Source organism: Furipterus horrens, unplaced genomic scaffold (assembly GCF_987537825.1).
Source record: "Furipterus horrens unplaced genomic scaffold, mFurHor1.1.pri manual_scaffold_5, whole genome shotgun sequence".
In the NCBI taxonomy this organism is placed as follows: domain Eukaryota; kingdom Metazoa; phylum Chordata; class Mammalia; order Chiroptera; family Furipteridae; genus Furipterus; species Furipterus horrens.
Window position 1 is genome coordinate 197,715,781 of NW_028327175.1, and position 12,173 is coordinate 197,727,953.

At 46.0% G+C, this 12,173-nt stretch overlaps 1 protein-coding gene across 1 annotated transcript in view; it reads left to right on the forward strand.

Annotated features, from left to right (window-relative positions):
* Positions 1–12,173, forward strand: part of CPXM2 (carboxypeptidase X, M14 family member 2) — an 83,642-nt gene that overhangs the window by 41,004 nt on the left and 30,465 nt on the right. The window lies entirely within an intron of this gene.

Genomic DNA, 12,173 nt, shown 5'->3' on the forward strand with positions numbered 1-12,173 from the left:
ATACCTTCTTTTTCTTTTTTTGTTCTTAGCAGTGGAGCTTTGTAACTAGGAACTGCCTCACCCTCCCCAAATTTATTGGACTTGGCCCCCAAAGTGGCATTTCCCCCTCTTTTCCTGGTAGACATTTTTACTGGAGGGAATGGAAAATAGATAATATTGCTAAGTTTCCAACATTTCCTCCTATGGTCTGCATTCTCAAAAAGCCATGGTAACCAGTCCCAAGTGAAAAATGCAATAAACCAACAGGCTGGTTTCTCAGGATCCCGCCTTTGGCTGGGCTGAGAACATGGCAGGGACGCGTTTAACTCTGAGGCTGTGGTTCTAGCAGAGGGGGGTGGCGAGAATGGGAACGGGGATGCACTTACGTGCTGGAGTGTTGCGTGCGCCCGTGCTTGCTGTAGACGAAACACAAAACTTGGTTTTTCTATTGCTTCTAGACGCTACTAAAGGCAAGACTAGACCTCTGTCACCTAGCATTCTGAGTCAGCCACAGCCAGGATCTGAGCCTGCTAAGCTCCATCAAGGAAGTGCCAGGAAGGGGAAGCTGCCAACTCCCTCGCAGTTCCAACAGAAAACTGGCCTAAAAACTAGGAGAGATGTTGGATTCTCCCTTTTCTGACTGAGAAGGGACTTAACAGTGCTTTCTCGACTTGTGTGAGCAAGGGACGGCACCCAGTACCCTTCACAACTGAGGTTGTGGGGTGCTGCTTAACAGTCCACTTGGTTGACTTCACTCCTTGGCCATGTCAAATGGTATTTTCTGATGCTGATGGTGGCTATCTCTTGTGAGGTGGAGGGAGGGAAGAATCTGATGGGCAAGACCAATGGCTATGAAGCCCGTGTGGTGGACCTGCCCCCCCACCCCCAGGTCTTACCGTGTGTCTGCCAGTGAGGGGTTCCTTGACTAGCAGGACCCATGGCACAGATGAAAATGACCCAGAAACCATCTGCCTGTTCTGGGGAGTGAAGGGTGAGCAACTCTTCGCGGAGAGAATGCTCCAGACCCTTCCCTAGAGCCCAGATTTATTTAGTAGCAAGCATGCAAGGAATCCTGCCAAACGGGGATTCAGCCATTCTGCCAGGTAGGATGCAGATAACTTATCTACAAAGCTTTGAACCTACCATGTGAAAGTCAGCCCGGCGAAAGGGTGGTTATCTTTTTATCACTTCCCTGTTATCTTATCAGAAATGTGTGACTTCCCCCAAGACTGTTTTCTGCCTGTTTTCTCTGCCTCTGTTTTCAGGGCATTGTGTGTGTGTAGGGGGAGAGGGGGGTCACAATTTTCTGAACCAATGCCACCCATCCCCCGCATACCAGCATTAGTTCTTTGACTATGATGTGAACTACTCATGTTTTCCCTTTCTTGTCACCTTTTGCTACACAAAAATTTTGAATTTTTACATGGTTAACAATACATCTCTTAAGGTTTATGTCCTACTTAGAAAGACCTTGCCCCTTCTTGAGATGGAAGTTATTTTCCCCAAATTTCCTTCTAGTGCTTTTTTATGAGTTCAGTTTTTCCATTGAAATCTTTGAGGCATACGGAATGCATTTGGGTGTACAGTATATGGACTAGATCTCTCTTTTTACCCTCAAATGGCTACCAGGGTGTCCCAACGTTTTTTATTATATGATCCATGATTTACCCAACAGCTATGGTTTTCATGTTTGTGTCCTCCCAAAATTCATATGTGAACTCTCACACCTGATGTGATGGTATTTAAATGTGGAGCCTTCAGCAGGTGATGAGGTCATGAGGGTGGAGCCCCCGTGTTGGGGTTAGTGCCTTATAAGGAGGCCCCTCAGAGCTCCGTGGCCCCACCCCCAACCACGTGAGGTCACAGCGAGCTGTCTCCAACCTAGTGAAGGGCCTCATCCAAGTATGCTGGACCTTGATCTCAGACTCCCGGCCTCCAGGACCATGAGAAATAAATGTTTGTTGTTTATCGGCCACCCAGTTTCCGACGGTTTGTCAGAGCAGCCTGCAGGGACTAAGGTGCCAGCTGAAGTGCCCTCAACATGATACTCTAAATCACTGTTGGTCATGGGGTCTACTTCTGGCCCTTTGATTCCATCTCGTCACTCTGTGCTCCTGCGCCGGGATCCCCCTGTTATTACAGCTTGAACTGTTTACCATTTTAGAGGGCTAGTTCTTTCTCCTTATTAATCTTTGCAGAACTTCCCTGGATATTATTGCCATATTCTTTTTTCACATGAACTTTTCAATAAGTCTAAATTATCTCCAAAAAGTATTTTGGTTGATATGTTAGAGGGGGACTGACTTAACTTGAGGGGCTAATTATAGTAGAACATGGTGGGAGGGGCCTCCATGAAGTCTAGCCAGGGGGTTCTCTATATTTTTTATTTATTGATTGACTTTTAGAGAGAGAAAGGAAGGGAGAAGGGAAAAGAGAGAGAGAGACATATTTATTTGCTGTTCTACTTATCCATCCATTCATTGGTTGTTTCTTGTATGTGCCCTGACTGGGGATTGAACCCATAACCTTGGCATATCAGAATGATACTCCAACCAACTAAGCGACTCGGCCAGAGCCTGGTTCTTTATATTATGAAGTCCATTCTGAATTGTGGTCAAGGCAAAATCTAGGTTCAGAAAATGAATGTTTTCCCCTCATTATCTTCTACCCAGAAGCTTCTGGTCTTCCTGGGATTTCTGGAATGGTGCCCAACCATCTCAGCAGAAATTTCCAAATCGTGTTTGGGAATTTCGATTTGGGAGAAAAGGAGACTGTCAAATGGGAAAAGACATGACTCCTCTGGGTGCCTTGGCCTGGTCCCTTCAGACGAGGCGGCAGACAGTTGAGTTTCTCAGTCCTTGATGTGCTGGGCGATGCCACGTTTCATGACAAAGCCGCCGTGATGGAAGTAACTGCCGTGTGCCGAGTCTGTGAGTGGTGCGTGCGTCGCACGTGTTAACGTTGTTCTTGACCACAGCCCTGGAGGTCAGGGCCTAGCCTTTACTCTTAGCTGCCAAGGCCAGAGGCAGCACAGCGGGTCTCGCGGCTTCCAGGACGCCACCCAGCCACAGGTAGTGTCCGCAGCAGCCCTCTGCGCGCGCTCTCGACGCTGCCTGGTGCTGGGGATGTGCTCCCTAGAGAGCATCTCCCGTGCCTGGGAGGAGGCCTCCTCTTCTCGCCATCTTTCTGAAGGAGACTTTTCATACCAGGCCACCTTCAGGCCAGACTGATGGCTCAGGTGAGCCCACGGTTTTTCCAAGCACTTTTGAAAGTTAAAATCTTTGCCAAGTTTCACAGAATCCATTCTTTTTCTTTTCTTCTCTCTTTTTTTAAAGAACAACTCTCTGATCTCCAGTTTTTCTTTGAAGTCTATCTAAAAAATAACACGAGCGCACAGCCAACAGAGTAGCCAGTTGGCAACGTGTTTAGGACACAGGCCGGCGACGGGAAGTGAAAAGCAAAAAGCTTTCCAGTTTTCCTCCAAAAAACGGCCCTGCCTTTCTCTCTGGAGTAACGTAGTAAAATGTGGACGCAGAGAGAAAGAAACAAGAAACGGAGCTGCTTCCTGCTGCTTTACATTTATAACTGAGATACCAATTGGCCTCCATTCTTGCGGTATTGGAAGAAAATGACCCCGAATTGGGTTGAAAAACTCAGTAAGTGCCAGAGCAGTAAAGCAGAAGTGAGCCAGAGAAACATGGGGACTTAGTTTTTAAATCAACAAATCATGTGTGTCGTTTTAAATGCCAACTAGCGCTACTTCTCATTACAAATAGGTGCCCCTGTTCTGTACCCCTCGGCCCCGATCTTGGTGTCCTGGGGCAATTACTACAAACCCCGTTAGCTGTTTCGTCTACTGTATTTTTCTGAATCTCTGCATTTCTGAAAAAATACTTTTCATACTGCTTTTTGATTCTTTTAAATTAGGTATTATCTGTTGACTTTCTACTGTGAAAGGTAAGAATTGAAGGCTCTTATTGACCTGCCTCTAACTCTCTCTCTTCCCACCCCCGTGTGTGTGTGTTTGTGTGTGTGTGTGTGTGTGTGCTCATTCTCCCAAAGACGTTATATTGTCAGTTTTAGGTAAATCAGTATTTACCTTTGCATCATGGTGATTGTGGAACCATTATTCGTAACTGGGGTACTGCACCTCATTTCCTTTCCTGTGCAACTTTTTTTTGCTTTTACTGGAGGTAATAACCCCTTCTTTTGAATGGTTTGCCTGGTTTCCTGGGTATCTCCCTCCCACTAACTCTGTTCCCTAAGTCTAAGTCCAAGTCCGTTCACTGGGTGGGAAGCAGGGGGCTTAGGCAGAAACCATGGCCGCAGAAGCCTCTGTCCGCCCCGGCCTGCCAGCCCGTCTCCTGAAGTGGACATTAGAGTCCTTCTCCTATGACAAATCAGCGTTGGACTTCACGGTCCACGGACCATTGCTGAAGTTTCCTGGGTTTCCTGCAACATTTGCTCCCTCAGCGCTATGTTAGAAGCCACGTTCCAGGAAGGGGTGCGCTCTGTCCTTGCCCATCGTGGGCCCATTGGCAGGAACAAGTAGGTGGTCATACTGGCCGTTGGAGACTTCTGGAAACTCTTCCGGCTCCGGCCCAAGGCCCAGTGTGCTTCTCTCAGCCCCTCACCACCACCCCGCCCCCAACCACAGGCGTGTTTCCGCTGGGCTGCGGAATGCCCCGTGACCCTGGGCTGTGTGTCCAGTTGGATTCAGCTCAACAGGAGACCCATGCAGAGCAATGGTTCTCAACTGGGGGACTTTGCTTCCCCAGGGGACATTTATTAATGTCCAGAGACATTTCTGATTGTTATGACTTAGGGGGTCAGGTGCTGAAGTAGGGTGCTATGGCAGGGGGGCATCGAGTGGGCAGAGGCCAGGGCCCAGGACAGACTCCTCAGCCAAGAGCTAGTCAGCCCCAAATGCCAGTAGGACTGAGATTGAGAAACCCTACTCTGCACAATTAAAAACAGCATGGTAGGTAATTCTCCATTCGTTTTGTGCAAAACTATTTTGAGGACGGGATCAACGTCAGTGCAGTTTATTAGCAAGGAAAGCGAGACGGTTTTCAGGGGCTTATGACATTGAAGGACCCCAAAAGGGTGGTGATGGATCCAGGGATCCTGACATTCTGCACCTAGAGACCAAGGAAAAGGGAGTATGAGGAAGACCAAAGGTGGGAGACCCGAATATGCAGGTATGGAGAAATGAAAACAATCCAACTCCTTCCAGCGAGTTCAGTCCGACTCCTACAAGGGTAGGATTGTTGGTGGTTTGTTTTTTGTTTTTGTGTGAAGTGAGGGAGCAGCTGGAGGGAGCCTCGCCTCTCGTCCTTCTGCCGTCAGAAAGTCTGTGCCGCAAATACTGCTTTACTTGGGCTGCGTGGCTTTGAGTTGAAATATCCCATCACAGAGAATTAAATGTCAAAGCGGTTTTGCGACGTGGAAAAAAAATCTCTCCGGGGGAAGTGGAGAAAAGCCACAAAGGGCTGTGAATTTCAACCTGTCCCCGAGGATTAGGAGGCCAGGAAACGTGGACGTTGCAGCTCTGATCTCTGAAGCCGGCCCTCTCACAGCAACGGGGGTGCCTGTCACAGAAGAATCAAATGTGCGGCTTTTAGGTTCCGCAGAAGGAGCAGGCTGCGTTCGTGAACCCACCCCCGCCTCCCGCCTCCCTCAGAACCACACCGTCCCCGTCCTCGCGCCACGGCCCGCGCTTGTCTCAACACAGCACTGTGTCGCGTTGCCTTGAAATTTCCAGTTTACTTCCCTGTTTCTCCTTAGCCTGTAAAAGCCCTGAGTGCGGGGATCACATATAATTTACCTTTGCCTTCCCAGAGGCTGGCGTGGCATTTGTGATACAGTAACTACAGGGTGAGGAGCAGCACTTGACACGTTCCACGAGGCTTTAATTTTTTCATGTGGAGGCGACTGTCAGACACAATTCAGTCCTCCCTCAGCATTACTGATTGGCAGATAGCTCTGCTGTCAACCTTCTTAATTTTAATGAAGATTTAATTAATTAAACGCTTTATTTTTTGATGGCTGCAACAGATCATCACCATTACTAAGGCACAAGGGGTTAAGCTTGAAGATCAGTTGCTCCCTGGAGGTGTCTGGAGGGGGCATCTGAATTATGTTTATAGTTCAATTAGTAATTTTATACGTTATGATGGTATTCTTTCTGTTAAAAGCTCAGACTTATGGAGCAGTTGCTGTGTTACAGGCACTGCTCAGACTCGGCATACATTGCCTCATTTAATCCTCATTCACTGCGGGGTTACCTGGTCTTATAGCTGGAGGCTTAGAGCTTATAGGCTTCTCACGAAGATCGCTGCTAGGAAATGGAGAAGCTAGGATTTCAGCTGGGGCTTCCTGACCTCAAAATCTGAGGTCCTAACCAGTGTACTATAACACCTCTCAATGTATACATTAATATGTAACTTCCTGCTAGGTATCCTCATTATTTCAGAAAGGCTAGGCAGCTTGCCAAGTTTATGTAGGAAGCAAGCAAGGACGCTGGATTTGAGCGAAAATAGCACTTATTTCTTTACTCATATTCTTATTGTACATTAACTAGATATGCAACAGTCCTTGCAAAATGTGTGTATGTCGCAAAAGCCAGTGAAATCCCGTTGTTGAAGTACTTAAAGAAAATAAATGTCTACCTAGAATTCACAACAAAAACATCGTTCAAAAATGAAAATGGAATAAAGCCATGTTCAGATAATAAAAACTGAAAAAAATTATTGCCAGCCTATGTGTTTGAAAAAGAATATCAGAGAAAGTTCTTTAAGCAGAAATAAAATGATCTCACATGAAAATACAGAAATGCAAAATTTAATGAGTGCCAGAAAGGGTAAATAAGTGGTTTTATCAATATTAACTGCAAAAAGAATAATAATGTCTTATAAAATTTAAGACATAGAAAGATTAAAACTGAATTCCAAAATAATGCAAAAGATAGAGCAGGAAGTGGATCCAAGGTGTAATGTGATTCCAGTGTTATCATAGAAGTGGTAGAAATTCTAATTTGAATGAGAGTAATAATTCTTTAGGGTAATAAGTAGACAAATAAAGTGAGTGTAGGACTAGTAAGTTAATAAAGAGAAAACAGAATAATAATAATGAAATAATAAAACACAAAATAGAGAAAAAGGAAAACAGAACAGATGGATCAAATAGAAAACAAATAGTAAGATAGTAGATATAAGTCCAAATAGAAGAGTAGTTACATTACATTTAAATGAACTATATTCTCCAATAGAAGAATAATATTATCAGACTGTACTTAGGGGAAAACGCCCGAAAACTGAACTGTATGCTATTTAGAAGACACACTTTAAATTTAAGGAGACAGGGTTAAAATTGAGAGGATGAAAAGGCATGTGTCATATAAATGCGAATCCAAACAAAGTGGTTAGCTATCTTGGTATCAGCCAATGTGGGCTTTAAAGGCAAGAAGCATTGATAGAAATAAAAAGGGACTTTTCATAATTATAAAAATCCATCTACTGTAATATGACACAGTCTTAAATCTGTGTGCACTCAGGATCTTGGCTTGACTATATATGTAAAACAAAGATGGAGAGAATTAGAAGGAGAAACAGATAAATCCACAGTCGGATTGGTGTTTCTGCAGACACCTCTCCCTGTAACGGATAGAATGAGCAGGCAGAAATTCATTAAGGATGCAGAAGATCTGAACACAGTGTATTTGACCAAAATAGTACATGTGGATCGTCGCACACAGCAATTACAGAGCTGACGTTGTTTTCAGGGGCATGCGGAACATGAGCCCGAAGTGACCATATGCTGAGCCACAAAAGGTCTCAGCAAATGTCAGGAGATTGACATTATTCAAAGTATGTTCTCTGACCACAGTGGAATTAAACTAAAAATCAGGAATAAAAAGATAACCAGAGAAAACCTAGTACCTGGGGATTCAAAATTAGACTCCTAAGTAGTCCATGATCAAAGAAGAAATCACAATAGGAATTTATATTTTGAACCGTACAACAGTGAAGATAAGATATTAAACTTATAGCATGTAGCTAAAGCAGTGTTCAGAGGGAACTTCATAATCCTAAAGGTATATATTAGAAAATAAGACTGAAAGACAGCGATCTCAAGAAGCTATACAAAAAGAACAGTGAATCAAACTGAAAGAATGGACCAAGAAGACCATAATGAAGAGTAGACATTAATAAAATATTAATTTGAGCCTTAGGAAATTGCAGAGATTCAACCATTTGGATCTATAAAAATGGCACTTTTATCTGGTTCAAGCTAATAGAAAGCTAACCGTAGTAAACAAAACCAAACGCTGATTTTTTAAAAAGATGAATAAAAGGAACGTCTCACAGATGATCACAAAAAGAAGAAAAAAGCAAAACAAAACAATTACCCGTATCAACATTGGAAAACATAGGAGGATAGCTTTATAATCGTAGAGGAGGCAAAAATTTAAAGGCACAAATACTGGAAACTAAAAAGAAAAAGATGTTTAGTTGGACTATGTAAAGATTAAGAAATTCTTGCCATCAAAGTATACCACAAAGGATGAAACGGAAGGTAAGCCAGAGAAGCTATTAGCAGTCGGCAGCCATCCGTCTTGAGAGACGATGGTGTAGCTTCTTAAGAGTCTATCTGCACCGCCGAGAATGGCTGTGCAGTCCGACTCGGGAGTGACACGGTATCTGTCTCCTCCCGTGTTGAATCGACATCTTGCAATGATGCTGGAGTGTCCTCTCCAGTGGAGCTGAAGCTACAGAGCCTGGGCAGGGTGATATGGAGGGTCTGCTGTTGCCCATGCAGCAGACCCCCCCCCCCTCTTCGCAGCTGAAGGGTCCAAGGGAAAGACGGAGTCAATACAGCTTGGCTTCAGGTGCGCCGCAGGAGTTGCCGGTGTTGACTACAACGTCAAACCGCCTTAGGGACTCCGGCTCCGGATTTTCTGTCGGGGTTTACTCCCTTAGCCTTTCCCCTGAAGAGGTATGCCGCAAGGCAGCGGAGGTTTTTTGGAGTCAGAGTTTTCCTTCTCTGATGTGCCCTGACTGGAAGATCGAACCAGCGACACTTAGCTCGCAAGCCGACGCTCAATCCACTGAGCCAAACCAGCCAGCTGTTAGCAGTACATGTAGGTATTCATTGGGAAAAAAAAAACAATCTCATGGGTGTGAACAGGGACAGTCTCTTTGGACAACTGTGCCAACGGAACATATGGATATGCTATGTTTCCCTCTGCCTTTCACACTTGGGTGTGCACGCGCCCCGGAACCCCCGGAGCTGATGGCCGTACGGTGTGGGGTGGAGTCCAGACACCGGGTTTTCTATGTGGGCTTCCAACGGACGCAGAACCTTTCCTTAGCTGATTTTCCGCTTACACGTCAGTGACACGTTGGCTGTCCATCAGGTCTTTGGCCCTGTTTGTTCGCTTTTATTTTAATCCAGTCTGAGTCCGTTCTCTCGCATGTAACAAGAGAGCCTGGATGTTTGCAGCTGTGAGCGCTCGCGCGGCTGCCTGCGTGGGGCCAGAGCCGGCGTCCCCGGCATTTATCTTTCAGGCTCGGACGCTCTGAGCTGAAGGGGAGGGTGCAGGGGGTGCAGGGGGACCCAGGAGACGTTTGTTTTGCATACGTGTCCCCACTGCATCCTCAGAAGACATCGTCCTGCTCAGACCTGTCTCGGTTCTGGGAAAATGTCAAGATATGTTTACTTTCCACGCTGCTGGGGTGCAGAGCAGCCGCGGCAGCTCCTGTCACGTCCGTGCCCAGAAGGTGCTGAGCAAAGGCCTGCAGCTTCCTCAGCCCCCTCCCTGGCGCCGTCATAGGAGAGCGCGCGGCCCCTGCTGTTTGGAGTTGCTGTCACGTGACAAAAACTCGTGTTTCCTGGAATGAGTCCGTGTTGTGCCCGGGGCCCTCACTGCGTGGGGCCGACTCCACTCGCCTGTAGGAGTTCTGTAGAATTTTTTTTTTTTTCAGATGAAGGAAGTTTCTCTCTATTCCTAGTGTAAGTGGAGTCTTTTCCCTTTTCAACACAGATGGCTATACAGTTTTCTCAAGTGCGTTTTCTGCGTCTGTCAGAGAGATCCCATGATTTTCCTACTCAGTTCTGTTTCTGCGGTGACACTGGATGGTTCCAATTGCGGCTAACCTGTCCTTAGGTGTCCGGCGTAAATCCCACTTGGGGATGCATTATCCTGTTTCTATATCGCTGGGTTCAATTTGGCAATAAACTGCTTTGGGTTTTTTGTATCTATGCTCATGAAAGAAATGTTTCTATAATTTTGGTGGGTTTTTTTGTAATGTCCTCATCAGATTTTGATATCGAAGTTATGCCAAACTCATAATTGGGAAATGCTCCCAATTTTCTGAAAAAAAAATAATAAATGAGAAGTGTTATTTCTTTCTTCAATGTTGGGAAGAACTCAGTTAAACCTTCCGCTGTCTCATCCCTCACCTTGGTCTCCAGGAACTTCAGCTGCCTTTCATATTCCCCCAAAGTACCAGTGTCCCTCTTTCCTCCTTCTATGGAAGGCTTATACCCCAGAGGGGGATACAGACCCTTTCAGATAATTTTAGGAAGGAGTATAGAATTTCAAATGGAATTAAACTATGCAAGAAGGGAATAGGCAAGAAGTCACCTAGACTGGAGGATTAGGAAGGGCTTATCTGATAAGGTTTGAGGTCTGAATAACTTAGAGACCCCCAGCCAGGGGACAAGAGAGGAAGAGGAATCCCCATGGACAAGAGGAAGGGTGTGTGCAAAGACCCTGAGGCAAGAGAGTATAACCAGCATCAGGAATTGAAAGAGCATAGAAAACAAGAGGTAAGAAAGGGTCTGGTAGAACGCAATGAGGATCTGGGTCTTCATATTGAAATAAGAGCAGTATTTTAGCAGGATGACGTAGCATTTCATTAGAAAAGTAAGCCTCTGGCTGCAGGATGGATTTAAATGCCAGGAGACTGTAATAGCCCTGGCCTGAAAAAAATGGGCTAGGGGGCGGGGGGACAGTGAAGATGGAGGGAGTTGGATAGATTCTAGGACAACGTGGGAGGTAAAACTGACAGAAGTTGGTGACGAATTCAATATAGGGGAGGGAGGGAGGGAAAGTGGGGTGCCAAGGACGAGTCTCAGATTTTGGTCCCCGTGGGTGGATGGCGGTACCTTTTCTGAGGCAGGAACTCAGTCAGACCCCAGGTTGGCTGGTTTGAAATGAATCCCTTGGTTTGGGGCCAGTTAAACTTGTAATGTCACTGAGACATTGAGTGACAAGGTCAAAATGGCCCAAGGCTGGCAGGGAGGTCTGCGTCCAGAGTGAGGTCTGAGCCACATAAACAGGAACCACCCTTCAAACCAAGCTGTGGACGTGTCCCTATGTCCTTTCTAAGTCTGTGTGGTTGTTACTTGGCTTTCATTTCCCGTCTTCTCTCTGCTTTCCTTTGGAGAACTTGACTTCATTTTCTTTCTGGCCCCTCTCGCTGTCTGTGTGCTCCTGGGGACCCAGGGCCTTCCTGCCCTCGCCTTGTGGCATCTCTCCGGGGCCAGATCACGGGGAGCAGCAAACGGAATGGCAGGTGCGAGCCATTGGGAAGCAACTCGAACGTGGGGAACAGGTTGCTATTTGGGTTGAGGACAGTTTTGCGGTGCAAAGGACGTGAGCTGTCACTGAGGTGCCCTTTCGAAAGGCCTGCTTACTGCATCTGAATCTGCAGGCGTGGGCCCCTGCCCCTCTAAGGAGGAGCGTGGTGGGCGGTAGATCCCAGCTTCCAGAGGGTATCAGCCAAAGCCGGTGGGCAGGGGAGAGCAGGAAACACATATTTGTGTTTCCAAATATGTAAAAGCGCCGAAGAATAACGTTTTTGTGATAAGTCCATCAGATGGACCAGAATGAATAGAACCCACCCCCCTTTCTCAATAAATCTTACTAGACAGTATTGCTTCAGACTAGCAAATCAGAGCTTTATTGGAGTATAGCTGGATCCTGAGACCAAGGTTTCATAGTCCGGAAAGGATTCTGAATGTGTCAGCTGGCAGAATGTCCTAAAAGATTAGCAAATGGTGCTGAGGCCTAATATTTTAAAAATTTAAAAGGAAGATGCTCAGTGAAATGTTTCTATATCGCTTAACGCTTAATGTTGTAAGAAACCGAGGTAGAGCGAAAAGGGTATTTTTCACCCGAAGGTTGT